At 47.1% G+C, this 18,032-nt stretch overlaps 1 long non-coding RNA gene across 3 annotated transcripts in view; it reads left to right on the top strand.

Annotated features, from left to right (window-relative positions):
* Window positions 1-2,501: 2,501 nt before the first annotated feature.
* LOC134340746 (uncharacterized) overlaps window positions 2,502-18,032 on the top strand; it is a 95,756-nt gene continuing 80,225 nt past the window's right edge. For all 3 annotated transcript variants that reach the window (XR_010016625.1, XR_010016626.1, XR_010016627.1), the window contains exons 1-2: window positions 2,502-2,790; window positions 11,759-11,858. This is a non-coding gene — a long non-coding RNA (uncharacterized LOC134340746). The remainder of the gene's footprint in view (window positions 2,791-11,758; window positions 11,859-18,032) is intronic.

Below are 18,032 nucleotides of genomic sequence, written 5' to 3'. Positions count from 1 at the left end.
CATAAATAATAAATAGTAATAAAACCATAAATAGTTAAATAGTAATATGTAAATTGTGCCAGGAAATAAGTCCAGGACCAGCCGATTGGCTCAGGGTGTCTGACCCTCCAAGGGAGGAGTTGTAAAGTTTGATGGCCACAGGCAGGAATGACTTCCTATGATGCTCTGTGTTGCATCTCGGTGGAATGAGTCTCTGGCTGAATGTACTCCTGTGCCCATCCAGTACATTATGTAGTGGATAGGAGACATTGTCCAAGATGGAATGCAACTTGGACAACATCCTCTTTTCAGACACCACCGTGAGAGAGTCCAGTTCCATCCCCACAACATCACTGGCCTTACGAATGAGTTTGTTGATTCTGTTGGTGTCTGCTACCCTCAGCCTGCTGCCCCAGCACACAACAGCAAACATGATAGCACTAGCCACCACAGACTCATAGAACATCCTCAGCATCGTCCGGCAGATGTTAAAGGACCTCAGTCTCCTCAGGAAATAGAGACGGCTCTGACCCTTCTTGTAGACAGCCTCAGTGTTCTTTGACCAGTCCAGTTTATTGTCAATTCGTATCCCCAGGTATTTGTAATTCTCCACCATGTCCACACTGACCCCCTGGATGAAAACAGGGGTCACCGGTACCTTAGCTCTCCTCAGGTCTACCACCAGCTCCTTCGTCTTTTTCACATTAAGCTGCAGATAATTCTGCTCACACCATGTGACAAAGTTTCCTACCGTAGCCCTGTACTCAGCCTCACCTCCCTTGCTGATGCATTCAACTATGGCAGAGTCATCCGAAAACTTCTGAAGATGACAAGACTCTGTGCAGTAGTTGAAGTCCGAGGTGTAAATGGTGAAGAGAAAGGGAGACAAGACAGTCCCCTGTGGAGCCCCAGTGCTGCTGATCACTCTGTCGGACACACAGTGTTGCAAGCACAGGTACTGTGGTCTGCCAATCAGGTAATCAAGAATCCATGATACCAGGGAAGCATCCACCTGCATCACTGTCAGCTTCTCCCCCAGCAGAGCAGGGCGGATGGTGTTGAACGCACTGGAGAAGTCAAAAAACATGACCCTCACAGTGCTAGCTGGCTTGTCCAGGTGGGCATAGACACCGTTCAGCAGGTAGACGATGGCATCCTCAACTCCTAGTCGGGGCTGGTAGGCAAACTGGAGGGAATCTAAGTGTGGCCTGACCATAGGCCGGAGCAGCTCCAGAACAAGTCTCTCCAGGGTCTTCATGATGTGGGAGGTCAATGCCACCGGTCTGTGGTCATTGAGGCCGTTGGGGCGTGGCGTCTTCGGCACAGGGACGAGGCAGGACGTCTTCCACAGCACAGGAACCCTCCGGAGCCTCAGGCTCATGTTGAATACATGGTGAAGTACTCCACATAGCTGAGGGGCACAGGCTTTGAGCACCCTGGTACTGACACCATCCGGTCCTGCAGCCTTGCTTGGGTTGAGACGTTCCAGCTGTCTTCTCACCTGTTCAGCTGTGAAGCCACCGTGGTGGTTTCATGTGGGGAAGGGATATAGTCATGAGAGCAGGGTGGGGGACTGTGAGGAGCGGTAGGAGGGGAGAGTGGAACATGTGTTGATTGGGGGCCGACAACAGATGGCTCATGTGGGGGATGGGCAGGGGTCACAATGTCAAATCTGTTAAAGAACAGGTTAAGTTCATTGGCCCTGTCCACACTGCCTTCAGCTCCTCTGTTGCTAGTTTGCGGGAACCCAGTGATGGTCCTCCTACCCCTCCAGACCTCTCTCATGTTGTTCTGCTGGAGTTTCCATTCAAGCTTCCTCCTGTACCTGTCTTTAGCCTCCCTGATCCTGGCATGCCCTTAATACTAAAGGGCATGCACTTAAAGTAAGAGTGGGTAGCTTCAAAGGGGATGTGAGGGGTAATTTTTTTTCCACACAGAAGGTGGCGGGTCCCTGGAATGCACTGCCTCGGGTGGTAGTAGAGGCAGAAACGTTAGGGATTTTTTTGGAGATGTTTAGATAGGCCCCTGAGTGCGAGGAAAGTAGGGGGATATGGACGTTGGGTAGGCAGAGGCGACTGGCTTAATTGACCATTTCATTGTATCAGCACAACGCTGTGGGCCAAAAGGGCTTTAACAGTCTAAACGAAGCCTGCAATAGAGTAGCTCCTTAGCAGCTAGCCAGCTAGTTTAAATAACGTTAGCTATGCTAATGAACGAATCACACCTGTTAAACTCACCTCAACATGTCTTTTACAGTCAACCCACCATGGGCAATAGAAAAGTCACTGTTGCAAACAGTGCAGTGAGCAACACTGTCATTATTTTGACCCCTATTAGGCAGGGCTACACTTTAGGGTAGTCTGGGGTGATGTACGTTTTATATTTTCTTTTTCTGGAACACTCCGCCACTCTGACTTTTTTTGGAACTCTCTCGCTCGCGCTCTCCCGCTCGTGGCCACTCTCACTGGCGCTCGCTCTCGCGCTTGTTTTCTTGCTCTCTCTCGCGCGCTCTCTCTTGACAGTTGAAGGGAATCGCGCGGAGGCGGAGAGGCGAAGCAGCAGATCGGCTGCGGTTTCGGTCCGAATGGGGCCGAGGCCAGTCACCGACACCAGGCAAGGTTGGCCGGCCAGTTAGACTGCGCCACCGGCCGAGCTCCTGGCTCGGGAACCGAAAGGGCTCCCAATAATTCCGCCTCAGCTGGGACTCGCACTCCTCGCAGCCTCAAACGGGGGCCACGGTAACGGCAAGGCGCCATGACACCTCGGGGTGCTCCGAAGTTCTCCATCACCACATAGCTTTTTAAAGCTCTCGTAAGCTTTTCTTTTCTTCTTGACTAGATTGACAACAGGCTTTGTACGCCGCGGTTCCTGTTACCGACCGTCCTTTCCCGGTCTCATTGAAACGTCCCTCAGCACAACTCCACGCAAATATCCCCTCAACATTTGCCACATTTCTGCCGGACATCTCCCTGAGAATCTCTGTTCCCAAGTTATGCTTCCAAGTTGCTGCCTGATAGCCTCATATTCCCCCTTACTCCAATTAAACGTTTTCCTAACTTGCCTGTTGCTATCCCTCTCCAATGCTGTGGTAAAGGAGATCGGAATTGTGATCACAGGAGATAGAATTGTCCACACAGAAACATCAGATTGAACATCAAACCACAAACCACCCCAATCCCCTATCTCCCCCACACAAAAACCGCAGTAGAAGTGATTTGGACATTTCATTTATTCTCTTTGGTTAAGGAATTGGTGTTGGATAGGCTGTTGGGTCGGAAGGCTGATAATTCCCCGGGACCTGATGGTCTGCATCCCAGGGTACTTAAGGAGGTGGCTTTAGAAATCGTGGACACATTGGTAATCATTTTCCAATGTTCTATAGATTCAGGATCAGTTCCTGTGGATTGGAGGGTGGCTAATGTTGTGCCTCTCTTCAAGAAGGGAGGAAGAGAGAAAACAGGGAATTATAGACCGGTTAGCCTGACGTCGGTGGTGGGAAAGATGCTGGAGTCAATTATAAAAGATGAAATTACGACACATCTGGACAGCAGAAACAGGATTGGTCCAAGTCAGCATGGATTTACGAAGGGGAAATCGTGCTTGACTAATCCTCTGGAATTTTTTGAGGATGTAACTATGAAAATGGACAAGGGAGAGCCAGTGGATGTAGTGTACCTGGACTTTCAGAAAGCCTTTGATAAAGTCCCACATAGGAGATTAGTGGGCAAAATTAGGGCACATGGTATTGGGGGCAGAGTACTGACATGGATTGAAAATTGGCTGGCTGACAGAAAACAAAGAGTAGCGATTAATGGGTCCCTTTTGGAATGGCAGGCAGTGACCAGTGGGGTACCGCAGGGTTCAGTGCTGGGTCCTCAGCTGTTTACAATATACATTAATGATTTAGATGAGGGAATTAAAAGTAACATCAGCAAATTTGCCGATGACACAAAGCTGGGAGGCAGTGTGAAATGTGAGGAGGATGTTATGAGAATGCAGGGTGACTTGGACAGGCTGGGTGAGTGGGCAGATGCAGTTTAATGTGGATAAATGTGAGGTTATCCACTTTGGTGGTAAGAATGGGAAGGCAGATTATTATCTAAATGGAGTCAAGTTAGGAAAAGGGGAAGCACAACGAGATCTAGGTGTTCTTGTACATCAGTCACTGAAAGCAAGCGTGCAAGTACGGCAGGCAGTGAAGAAAGCTAATGGCATGCTGACCTTCATAACAAGGGGAATTGAGTATAAGAGCAAAGAGGTCCTTCTGCAGCTGTACAGGGCCCTGGTGAGAGCACACCTGGAGTACTGTGTGCAGTTTTGGTCTCCAAATTTGAGGAAGGACATTCTTGCTATTGAGGGAGTGCAGCGTAGGTTCACAAGGTTAATTCCCGGGATGGCGGGACTGTCATATGTCGAAAGATTGGAGCAACTGGGCTTGTATACACTGGAATTTAGAAGGCTGAGAGGGGATCTTATTGAAACATATAAGATTATTAAGGGATTGGACACGCTGGAGGTAGGAAGCATGTTACCGCTGATGGGTGAGTCCAGAACCAGAGGCCACAGTTTAAGAATAAGGAGTAGGCCATTTAGAACGGAGTTGAGGAAAAACTTTTTCACCCAGAGAGTGGTAGATATGTGTAATGCTTTGCCCCAGAAGGCAGTGGAGGCCAAGACTCTGGATGTTTTCAAGAAAGAGATGGATAGAGCTCTTAATGATAGCGGAATCAAAGGTTATGGGGATAAGGCAGGAACTGGATACTGATTGTGGATGATCAGCCATGATCACAGTGAATGGCGGTGCTGGCTCGAAGGGCCGAATGGCCTACTCCTGCACCTATTGTCTGTTGTTAATGAGTTGGGCAGTTGTTGGAATATAATTTTACTGCTAACAGATTTTACTGCCCCATTCCGGTGGATTTTCTGTTCATGGGAGTTATATGATTTTTCCATCTGTGTTCCAGCAGGTTGGGCACACTGTGAAATGTACACACTTTTTTTGTATCACAGCCTGAACATTGATCCTATCCCTGCTCAACTGTACCCCTGTTTTCTCTGCTCTTCCAGAGCAGACTCAATGGGCTGAATGGCTTAATTCTGCTGTTTACAGTCTGCAAACGTCTCGGGCACTTGTATATAGTTGGGGTGCCCGAGACTTCTACACGCAGTACTGTGTTTGTCAACGTGCACTGAGAGTGTACTTTTAAATCCGGTGGGAGCAAAGGGATGTTGGGAATTTTGCGTGTGGAATACCACCGTAGGGGTGTGGGGACAGGTGGCAGAGAAGGTGTGTCTGGCGGGGGTACCAACACACCCGGCCCTGAGACACCAGGCAAGGCCATTTGATTCCAAACAATTGGTTTACCGATCATTACAGAATGTCTCTCCGATGCTTCCCACTCCTACCCTTTTTCCAACCATGATTCCCCTCTCCCTGCCCCTCTTCCCACTCTCATTCCACAATGGAGACCCATATTGGAATCAGGTTTATCGTCACTCATATATGTCATGAAATTTGTTTTATTTTGTGTGACTACAGTGCAGTACAATATGTAAAATTACTATAGTATTCTGCAAATTTTTAAGCTCACTAGCTCTGTGTGTTGTAAGATCCGTTGTTCTCAATGTGAGAAACTCTGATTCCTAGTCCCAACTTTTTGACTGAATACATGGCGAATGGTTAATGTCAGGAGAATGTCAGGTTTTCATGAGATCCTGTCTGCCACCATTGTCCATCTTAAATGGTGGTCTGCTGCAGTGCTTCTGGCTGTTTTAAACAGTTTGCTCCCTGCAATTTCTTTTTCATTCCCTTTCATGTCATTTGTGTTTAAATTTCTTTCCCTGCACAGACTGAACCAAGTTGGACTCATTTTCTTTCATAATAAATGAGGGTCAGATTTGATTAATTTTTTTTTAAAAGAATCCCTGTGCTCAGATCCCTCTCTCACCTCCCCAGCTCTCATCCCTGGATGATGGAACTGCTGGCTTTGTGGCCAAGTTTGTGGACGATACAAAGACAGGTAGTGGGGGCCGGTGGTGTTGAGGAGGCAGGGAGGACTTGTACAGATTAGGAGAACGGACAAAGAAGTGGCAGATGGAATGCAGTGTCGGGAAATGTACAGACATGCACTTTGGTAGCATGGGCTATTTTCGAAACGGAGAAAATTTTAAAAACCCGATGTACAGAGGGACTTGGGGGTTCTCGCGCAGGATTCCCTGAAGGATAAGTTGCTGGATACGTCAGTGGGGAGGAAGGCAAATGCGATGTTAGCATTCACCTCGAGAAGACTAGAATACAAAAGCAAGGATGTGATGATGAGGCTTTATAGGGCACTGGTGAGGCCTCACTTCAAGTATTGTGAGCAATTTTGGGAGCCTTATCTGAGCAAAAATGTGCTGACATTAGAGAGGAGGTTCACGAGGATGATCCCAGGGATGGAAGGGTTAACGTGTGAGGAGCATTGGAATGCTCTGCTCTGGGCCTGTACTCGCCAGAGTTGAGATGGGAGGATCTGACTGAAACCCGTCAGATAGTGAAAGGCCTAGCTAGAGTGAACATGGTGGGCACGGCCTCAGAATAGAAGGTCCTCCCTTTAGAACAGAGAAGAGAAGGAATTTCTTTTGGCAGAGGGTGATGAATCTGTGGAATTCATTTCACAGAATCACGGTCTTTGACCATGATTGTTCTTGGTATATTTTTCCTCAGAAGTAATTTGCCACTACCGCCTTCCGGGTGGCGGGTGGAGATGTGTCCCTACCAAAGGAGGTGGAAGGCACTCCTTCCCTCCACTAGCCTGCAGGTCACCCTTGGGCAGGGTATAGCACCTGTTTCGTGCCCCCCCCCCCCACCCTCCCAGATCTAGGTCACATGAAGCCACAGGAGCAGGTGGTGGACGGTCATATGAGTAGCCAGTGCAGATCACAAGTCCTGGTTATGTGACCACTGACGCCAGGCAGACAATCTCTGAGGAGTATTGATAATGGCTGCGGTCTCCCATCTTGTAAATAGCAAGGGTGTCGAAAGATACAAGGAGGAGGCAGGGGAATGGGGTTGAGGGGGATAATACATTCTGAGGAGAGATTGAGTCGCCTGGGACTGGGACGGGAGTTCAGAAGAATGAGAAGAGATCTTATAGAAACATATAAAATTATGAAAGGGATAGATAAGATAGAGGCAGGAAAGTTGTTTCCACTGATAGGTGAGACTAGAACTAGGGGACATATCCTCAAGATTCGGGGGAGTAGATTTAGGACAGAGATGAGGAGAAACTGCTTTTCCCAGAGGGTGGTGAATCTGTAGAATTCTCTGCCCAGTGAAGCAGTGGAAGCTACCCCAGTAAATCTATTCAAGACAAGGTTGGATAGATTTTTGCAGAGCAGGGGAATTAAGGGTTATGGGGAAAAGTCGGGTTCGTAGAGATGAGTCCATGGCCAGATCAACCATGATCTTATTGAATGGTGGAGCAGGCTCGACAAGCCAGATGGCCTACTCCTGCTCCTGTTTCTTGGGTTCTTATCAGCTTCAATGGAATGGTGGAGGAGATTTGAATTTGAATTTAATTTGTGTCTATTTAAATCTTGCATTCATCCCACAACGTGAGGGAGTAAAAATCTTTGACTCTATCTCAGTGTACAGACATGTGAATTTAAAAGTCTAATAGTTTGAAGAAGTTTGGTTCCTAAGGTTGTCAAGCCGAGGAGTGGTAGTGGGGACAAGCTCCCACTACCTAAAGATGCTCCTTACGGCATGTGACTCAAATAGCCTCTGACAACCAAGTTCAACTCCTGGCCTTCTCGTGTGGCTTAGCCTCTAAGCCCAGCGGAACTGTTTCTACTGACAGGAGAAGGGGTGAAGGTGGGTCCTGGCGCCCTAAAACCAGTGCTTCAGGTAGATTGAGCTCATCAGCCTGGGAAAGCAGTCCATCTAAGAGAGGGAAAACTCTGATTTCAAACCTCTGCTGCCTTGCGGCCATACTCACTCACGGGAAAGGCTTCGGGAGTAAACCCTGAGGACAAATCCGGAGCTGGAGTCCCTAAGGCAATCCGACACTGCCTTCAACCTCATTCTGGCAACTCCTGCGATGACATCAGTGCCAAGTTGTATCAGTGCTTGCCCATCCCTTGCACAACATCGGTGTCGTGGAGAGGGGAGACTTGCTGCATGGGCAACTGCCGGTTTTCCATACAACCTTGCCCAGGCCTGCGCCCTGGAAACCTTCCAGGTGCGGATCCATAATCTCGCGAGACTAACGGATGCCACCACCAGTTTGAAGAAAGAAGCTGTCCCGTGGCCTATTGATCCTGGCTTTAATGCTGCGGTAATGAAGCAGCAGAAACAGTTTATGGCGGGGGTGGGGTGGTGACTGGTGTCCCCGATGATCTTCCTTTCTGCACCTGCTGCTCAATGTGTCCTCAATGGAGGGAAGTTCACATCCACAGATGTGCTGGGCTGTCCGTACCACTCTCTGCAGTGACCAACGATCAAAGTTGGTGCAGTTCCCGTACAGCCAGTCAGGATGCTCTCAGTGGTGCCCCTGTAGAAGGTCTTGAGGATCTGGGGACTCATGCAGAACCTCTTCAGTCGCCTGAGGTGAAAGAGACGCTGTTGTGCTTTTTTTTGCCACACAGCCGGTGTGTACAATCCAGGTGAGATCTTTGGTGATGTGTATACTGAGGAACGTGAAACTACTCGCCCTCCCAACTGCAGTCCCAAATGGCCTGATGCTGTTCCTACATCTGTGATCTTGCATCATAAAGGTGTTTTTTTCCCCCTATGAAGGAGATCTCAGACACTGTGGCTACATACACTTTGTTTCTCTCTCTGTTGCTCAGTCTGGCCACCATGAACAAAGAGTCATTGACTGGCACCTCTTCACTGTACTCCAACACCTTCACCCAAGTAATCTCTGTCAACGTAGAAAAGCAGTACACGAGAGACGTTGCTGTAAAATGCAATTCCACCTTGACCCCCAGGATCACACCCCATAAGAACGACTGGATTGGAATTTTCAAGGTAAGAATCCGCTCCCCTCCCCGCAAATACAAAATAGTAATCGGTTTATCGATTTAGAGATACAGCACGGGATAGGCCCTTCGAGCAGCCCCCACCGATTTTAAACCCGACCTCTCAACACACACAAAATGCTGGAGGAACTGCAGCACATCAGGCAGCACCCATGGAAAGGAGTAAAACTGGTGATGCTTTGGGCGGAGAGTCGTCTTCAGGACTGAGAAGGAAAGGGGACGATGCCTGAATAAAATGGTGGGGGTGGGAGGGAGGGGGGAGAGGCTAACTGGAAGGTACTAGGTGAAGCCAGGTGGGTGGGAAAGGTCAAGGGGGCTGGAGAAGGAAGAGTCTGACTGGAGGTGGAGAGTGGACCATTGGAGAAAGGGAAGGCAGGTGAGAAGAAGTGGAAGGTCAGAGCTGGGAATGGTGGTGGGGGGGGCGGGTGGGGGGTGAATTTTATTCACCGGAAGCAGAAATCGATGTTCATACCATCAGGTTGGAGGCTACCCAGTTGGAATATGAGTGTTGGGGCTCCCCCATCCTGAGGGTGGCCTCATCTTGGCACGAGAGAAGGCCATGGATCGACATGTGGGAATGGGAATTAGCTTATTAACCTACCTATCTTTGTTCTGTGTGAGGGATCTGGAGCACCAAGGGGAAACCCACAAGCACACAGGAAGACCACACAAACTTGCTGACTGAGGATACCGGATTTTAACACCAATCCCAACGCCCTGAGCTGTAATAGCCTCACGTGAACCACTACGCTACCATGGAGTCCCACCCCTTACTATTGTCACATGTACTGAGGGACATGTGGGTGGTGGGATGGAGATGAATCTCTACCAAAGGAGGTGTGAGGCGCTGCTTCCCTCTGCTGGCCTGCTGGTCACCCTTGGGCAAGGTGCAGCACCTGCGTAGCCCCCACCCCCCGATCAGGGTCACGTGAAAGCATGGGAGCAGGTGGTGGATGGTCGTATGAGCAGCTGGTGCAGATCACAAGTTCTGGTCATGTGACTACTGACGCCAGGCGGACAATCTCTGAATTCAGAGTATTGATAATGTGGCTGGGGTGAGGTCACCCGTCTTGTAAAGACACTGGCCATAAGAAGGCAATGCCAAACCACTTCTGTAAAAAAATTTGTCAAGAACAATCATGGTCATGGAAAGACCGTGATCGCCCACGTCATGCAACACGGCGCATGATGATGATGTCATGCGACGCGGCACATAACGAATGAACTAAGAGACAGTGAAAATCTTTGCTTCGCGTGTCCTCTGTAGAGATTATTTCATTCCAACACGACATTTGAGGGAAGACAATAACGGAATGCAGAATATATTACAATTACTCAGAAAGTGCAACGCCAGCAGATGATAAAGTGAATAGTTACAATGAGGTACATTGTGAGATTAAGAGTCTACGTTATCCTGTTAGGGGATCATTCAGTAGTCCTATAACAGCAGATTAAAAACTGAACTGGAACTGGGTGGCACTTTATCCATCTGTCTGATGGGAGGGGAGAGGATGGTATAATCTAGATTGACTAGAGTTGTTTTTTTTAACAAATGCTGCTTAACTACAGTACAGTGCAAAAGTCTTAGGTGTATATATATACTGTATATAGCTAGGGTGCCCAAGACTTTTGCACAGTACTGTATTTGTCAATGTGGAGTGGAGAGTGAGTTTGTAAATCCGATGGGAGTAAAGGTCGTTGGGAATGGCGAGAATGGAGCACTGCGGGAGGGGTGTGGGACAGGTGGCAGAGGAGGAGTGCCAGAGGCAGGTGCAAATACACCCAGCCCTGAGAGACCAGGCAAGGTCATCTGATTCCAAACAATCCATTTATTGATCATTACAGAATGTCCCTCTGGTGCTTCCTGCTCCCTCCCCTCTCCCTGTCTCTTTTCCCAACCATGATTCCCCTCTCCCTGCACCCTCCTTACTCTCAGTCCACAATAGACACCCACATCAGAATCAGGTTTATTGTCACTCACATATGTCATGAAATTTTATTCTTCATGGCAGCAGTACAGAATTGAGAACCACAGAGTAGGAGTTTGAAGGGATTTGGTATGTCAACAAATACATTCAAAAACTACCGTGGAGAGCATTCTGACACTGTCAGGTATGGGGGGGTGGAGGTGGGGGCTACTGCTCAGGACCGAAAGAAGCTGCAGTGGGTGGTAAATCTAGTCGGCTCCATCTTGGGTACTAGTCTACAAAGTACCCAAGGCATCTTGAAGGAGCAGTGTCTCAGAAAGGCAGCGTCCATTATTAAGGACTTCCAGCACCCAGGGCGTGCTCTTTTCTCACTGTTACTATCAGGTAGGAGGACAGAAGCCTGAAGGCACACACTCAGCGATTCAGGAACAGCTTCTTCCCCTCTGCCATTCGATTCCCAAATGGACATTGAACCCTTGGACACTACCTCGCTTTTTTAATATATATTATTCCTGTTTCTGCACAATTTTTAATCTATTCAACATGCATATACTGTAATTGATTTACTTATTTATTTATTTTTACTTTTTTTCTTCTACATTACGTGTTGCATTGAACGGTCGCTGCTAATTTAACAAATTACACGACACATGCTGGTGATAATAAACCTGATTCTGAGTGATACATAAATTTACTACAGTACTGTGTAAAAGTCTTGGGCACCCCATTATATACCTGAGACTTTTGCACAGTGCTTTATGTCTTATGGTTTTGTGAGCTGCCTGCACAGCTCTTTGGCTTTTAGCTATCCTTCCGTTTTGCCGCAGGTTGGACGGAGTACAGCTCGAGATTACCACACGTTTGTTTGGGCTCCTCTCCCGAAGGAGGCCGGTCAGGTGGAACGCCAGCAGTAAGTAACGTTCGAAGGTAAGGGGAGTTTGAAAGCTGCTGATGGACCCAGCTTGCTCGTAGAGTGTTGCCCAAAAGAGGGACCTCAGATGCTGCAAGTTGATTCAGTTCCTCAGTGAAGTTACTAATTGATTCTCGGAACGCAGGAGAAGTCCACAATTGATTAATGTCAAGTGTAAAGGAGAACAAAATAAATATTTCTCCAGATCTGATACAGGACAAAAAAAAAAGTTAACGAACACAATAAGATAAAGAACACTATAATTTAAAAAAGAACAGAATAAATATAAAAACATAAGATAGTTTATATACACAGATTGTTTGTATGTCCATAAGGTGACGCTGGGCACAGGAGTGTCTGTACAGAAGGTGACTCTGACCGAAAATGATAAAGTAGTGGTGGTGGGGGTGGATTAGTGGGTGGAGGTGCTGATCAGCCTTATTCCTTGGAAAAGTAACTTATTTTGAGTCTGGTGGTCTTGGCGTGGATGATACGCAGTCTTCTCCCTGATGGGAGTGGGACGAACAGTCCATGAGCAGGGTGGGTGGAATCCTTCATGATAGTACTGGCCTTTCTCCAGCACCTTTCTGTGTATATGTCCTTGGCGGTCGGCTAGTGCCAGTGATGCATTGGTTAGTTTTGACCGCCCTTTGTCCGCCTTAGTGCAGTTTCGCTACCGGGCAGCGATGCAGCTTGTTAGGGTGCCCCCTACTGGGCATCTGTAGAATGACATGAATATGGATGTGCATAGTCCAGCTCTCTTCAGCCTCCTCAGAAAGTAGAGTCGTTGGTGAGCTCTCTCAACTGTGTAGGATGTGTTCTAGGGCTATGAGAGGTTGTGTAGGATGTGTTCTAGGACCATGAGAGGTTGTGTAGGATGTGTTCTAGGACCATGAGAGGTTGTGTACGATGTGTTCTAGGTCCATGAGAGGTTGTGTACGATGTGTTCTAGGTCCATGAGAGGTTGTGTACGATGTGTTCTAGGTCCATGAGAGGTTGTGTAGGATGTGTTCTGGGTCCATGAGAGGTTGTGTAGAATGTGTCTAGGTCCATGAGAGGTTGTGTAGGATGTGTTCTAGGTCCATGTGAGGTTGTGCAGGATGTGTTCTAGGTCCATGAGAGGTTGTGTAGGATGTGTTCTGGGTCCGTGAGAGGTTGTGTAGGATGTGTTCCAGGTCCATGAGAGGTTGTGTAGGATGTGTTCTGGGTCCGTGAGAGGTTGTGTAGGATGTGTTCTAGGACCATGAGAGGTTGTGTAGGATGTGTTCTGGGTCCATGAGAGGTTGTGTAGGATGTGTTCTAGGTCCATGAGAGGTTGTGTAGGATGTGTTCTGGGTCCGTGACAGGTTGTGTAGGATGTGTTCTGGGTCCGTTAGAGGTTGTGTAGGATGTGTTCTAGGTCCATGAGAGGTTGTGCAGGATGTGCAATCCCAGGACTTTGAAACTTCCCGGAGTTTCCACTGCACTTCCGCTGAATACATACAGACAGGCATCTCAATAGTCAGAGGAAACATTTAAGAGTAAAGTTTGTTTCGCAAACTTTTCCTGGCACAGATCTTTAAATTATTTGATGCGCAAGGACTTGGAGTCGGTAGTTACGTGATTTAATAAATATAATCCACAAGTTTACTGGCTGGGTAAACTGCTCATGCCCTCCCCAACCACCCACCACCCGACAACAAGCTTGGGTTGGAGCTGATTGCAGCAGAAAATGTTACAAACGAGGGTCACACAGTTGTACAATTTGACCCGCCGATAACAATAACGAATTTCCTTATATACTGTGGGGCGGGGGTGGGGGTTATAAAAACCTGTATCAATGCAGAAGCAGAATAAAAATCAGAATCTGCTTCAATATAGCTGGCATATGTCGTGAAATATGGTATTTTACAGCCACATTGCAATACATTTTAATATATTGCAGTACAATAATAAGTTTTGTATTACAGTAGGAAATATTTACAGTATATAACCAAAGGAACAAAAAGAAAGTTGTAAAATTAGTCAGCTCCATCATGGCTACTAGCCTCCATAGTAGCCAAGACATCTTCAGGGAGCAGTGCCTCAGAAAGGTGGCGTCCATTATTATTAAGGGCCCCCATCCCCAGGGCATGCCCTCTTCTCATAACTACCATCAGAGAGGAGGTACAGGAGCCTGAAGAAACACACACTCAATGATATAGGAACAGCTTCTTCCCCTCTGCCATCCGATTTCAAAATGGACATTCAACCCACGAACTCTAAACTTTTTTTTGTAAAGATTCTCTTTTTTTGCACTACTTGTTTAAACTTAACTACTTAATATACTGTACATACACTTGCTGTAATTTGGTTGTTATTGCATTGTGCTGCTCCCCCAAAGTTAACAAATTTCACGGCATATGCCAGCGATGTTAAACCTGATTCTGATACAAAATTTAAAGAGTGCAAAATGAGAACAAAAAAAGAAAGCAGCGAGGTGGTGCTCATGGGTTCGGTGTCCATTCAGAAATCTGATGGCAGAGGGGAAGAAGCTGTTCCTGAATCGCTGAGTGTGTGCCTTCAGGCTCCTGTACCTCCTCCCTGATGGTAGCAATGAGAAGAGGGCATATTCTGAGTGATGGGGGGTCCTTAATAATGGATACTGTCTTTCTGAGGCATCACCTTTTGAAGATGTTCTTGATGCTGAGGGGGAGGGGGGGTAGGCCATTTCCTGTGTTGGAGCTGGCTGAGTTTGCAACCATCTGCAGTTTTTTCCAATCCTGTGCAGTAGCCCCTCCATACCAAACCAGTGATAATGCCAGTTAGAATGCTCTCCATTAGTAGTAGAGCTACAAGGACTTGATGTTTCAATCCCTATGGTAAGTTGGCACTCTTGATGTTGGCAGTAGGCTTGGAGTGGTGACAAGAAGGGAGGGTAGGTATGTCATCGGGGTCATCAGGTGGGCACCCTCCTTCTTTGACATTTTGTTGATAAGCCCACGACGTCTCCAGAAGGCTCAAAGGTACTACCTGGTGTCCCAGATACACCCCGCTCAGTTCCATACCCTCATGACTTCATCTTGCAGCCCAGTTGTTGTCTTTCCTTTTAATCCAAATCCAATTGCTGCTTTCTTCTGCTGCGTTTGACAAGGACTTGATTGCTTGTTGGAGGGAGTGACCCCTCACCCCCATCTTCTTCAATAGACTGGTCGTAGATGTGGCAACGAATCCCCTGCATCCCACTTCTACAGGGAAAATCTTGGTCTTCCAGCCATTCTGGGCAGCTTCAGTTGCCAGTTCAGAGTACTTGGTCTTTTTCCTCTCATGAGCTTCTTTAACACCATCTTCCCATGGTACTGTCAATTCCACAACATATGCCAGCTTGGCTGTTGTGGACCACAGGACCATGTCTGGCCGGAGTGTTGTAGCCACAATGTCTCGGGGAAACACAAGCTTTTTTTCCAAGTCCACGTCCATTTTCCAATCCCAAGCAACCTGCAGCATGCTTACATCTTTTGATGTTATACGGTGCCCTGGAGGTTGGCCTGCTGGTACAAATCGTGCGATGTGGACATTTCCTGCCAATGTTTGTGGGAGAGCATTTGTGGTGATTCGCCTCTGTTCCAAGATTGATGCCAGCTGTCTGAGAACTCGGTTATGCCGCCAGGTGTACTGCCCCTGGGTGAGGTTCGTGGTGCATCCTGTTAAAATGTGCCTTAGTGATCCAGGTGCTAGACAAAGAGAGACCATAAGACCATAAGACCATAAGACAAAGAAGCAGAAGTAGGCCATTTGGCCCATCAAGTCTGCTCCGCCATTTTATCATGAGCTGATCCATTTTCTCCTATTTAGTCCCACTCCCCTGCCTTCTCACCATAACCTTTGATGCCCTGGCTACTCAGATACCTATCAATCTCTGCCTTAAATACACCCAATGACTTGGCCTCCACTGCTGCCCGTGGCAACGAATTCCATAGATTCACCACCCTCTGACTAAAAAAATTTCTTCGCATTTCTGTTCTGAAAGGGCGCCCTTCAATCCTTAAGTCATGCCCTCTCGTACTAGACTCCCCCATCATGGGAAACAACTTTGCCACATCCACTCTGTCCATGCCTTTTAACATTCGAAATGTTTCTGTGAGGTCTCCCCTCATTCTTCTAAACTCCAAGGAATACAGTCCAAGAGCGGACAAATGTTCCTCATATGTTAACCCTCTCATTCCCGGAATCATTCTAGTGAATCTTCTCTGTACCCTCTCCAACGTCAGCACATCATTTCTTAAATAAAGAGACCAAAACTGCCCACAGTACTCCAAGTGAGGTCTCACCAGCGACTTATAGAGCCTCAACATCACATCCCTGCTCCTACACTCTATTCCTCTAGAAATGAATGCCAACATTGCATTCGCCTTCTTCACTACTGACTCAACCTGGAGGTTAACTTTAAGGGTATCCTTTACGAGGACTCCGAAGTCCCGTTGCATCTCAGAACTTTGAATTCTTTCCCTATTTAAATAATAGTCTGCCCGTTTATTTTTTCTGCCAAAGTGCATAACCATACATTTTCCAACATTGTACTTCATTTGCCACTTCTCTGCCCATTCTTCCAATCTATCCAAGTCTCTCTGCAGACTCTCCGTTTCCTCAGCACTGCCAGCCCCTCCACCTATCTTCGTATCGTCAGCAAACTTAGCCACAAACCCATAATCAAATTCCATAATCTAAATCGTTGATGTACAATGTAAAAAGAAGCGGCCCCAACACTGATCCCTGTGGAAAACCCACTGGTAGCCGGCAGCGAACCAGAATAGGATCCCTTTATTCCTACTCTCTGTTTCCTGCCAATCAGCCAACGCTCTATCCACGTATGTAACTTTCCCGTAATTCCATGGGCTCTTATCTTGTTAAGTAGCCTCATGTGTGGCACCTTGTCAAAGGCCTTCTGAAAATCCAAATGTACAACATCCACTGCATCTCCCTTGTCTAGCCTACTGATAATTTCCTCAAAAAATTGTAATAGGTTTGTCAGGCAGGATTTTCCTTTAAGGAATCCATGCTGAGTTCTGCCTATCTTGTCATCTGCCTCCAGGTACTCTGTAACCTCATCCTTGACAATTGACTCCAACAACTTCCCAACCACGGATGTCAAGCTAACAGGTCTATAATTTCCTTTTTGCTTCCTTGCCCCCTTCTTAAATAGCGGAGTGACATTTGCAATCTTCCAGTCCTCCGGAACCATGCCAGAATCTATCGACTTTTGAAAGATCATCGCTAATGCCTCCGCAATCTCCACAGCTACTTCCTTCAGAACACGAGGGTGCATTCCATCTGGTCCTGGAAATTTATCTACCTTTAGCCTATTCAGCTTCCTGAGTACTTTCTCTGTCGTAATTGTGACTGCGCACACTTCTCTTCCCTGCCACCCTTGAGTGTCCGGTGTACTGCTGTCTTCCTCAGTGAAGACTCATGCAAAATACTTGTTCAGTTCCTCTGCCATCTCCTCATCTCCCATTACAATTTCTCCAGCATCATTTTCTATCGGTCCTATATCTACTCTCACCTGTCTTTTACTCTTTATATACTTGAAAAAGCTTTTAGTATCTTCGATATTATTTGCTAGCTTCCTTTCATAGTTAATCTTTTCTCTCTTAATGACCTTCTTGGTTTCCTTTTGTAAGGTTTTAAAAACTTCCCAATCCTCTCTATTCCCACGAATTTTTGCTTCCCTCTCTTTTGCTTTAACTTTGGCTTTGACTTCTCTTGTCAACCACGGTTGCATCCTTTTTCCACTCGAAAATTTCTTCTTTTTTGTGTTACGTACCCCGTAACTGGGTTGCCAAACCAGCAGAAATGGATCACTCAGTTGGAGTCTGGAGTACTAGAACTAAGAAAGTTTTATTAAAGAAACAAGCAACACATTAATCGAAAGGATAATAAATGCAATAGTTCAGCGATGATAAACGCACATGTGCACAGAATTAAGATAACAGCATCAATCAAGCTCTATCGTCGTCTAGGGGTAAATGACCAATTTCAAAATGACTCAAAGTTCAGTCCAGTTAGTAGTTCTGTTCGCAGTAATCGTTGCCATGGCGGTGGACAACGTGGGGGAAGAGAGAGATAGAATAGGAACAACTCATCATTCAGAACGGCTTCACTCACAGACCAGCGAGATGGCTCACAGACCAGCGAGATGGCTCACAAACAGCTTTTGGGGGGGTCCTTGGTGA

This window comes from Mobula hypostoma, chromosome X2, assembly GCF_963921235.1.
Source record: "Mobula hypostoma chromosome X2, sMobHyp1.1, whole genome shotgun sequence".
Classification (NCBI taxonomy): Eukaryota; Metazoa; Chordata; class Chondrichthyes; order Myliobatiformes; family Myliobatidae; genus Mobula; species Mobula hypostoma.
The sequence above is the reverse complement of the archived record's forward strand: the minus strand, read 5'-3'. Positions and strand labels throughout refer to the sequence as shown.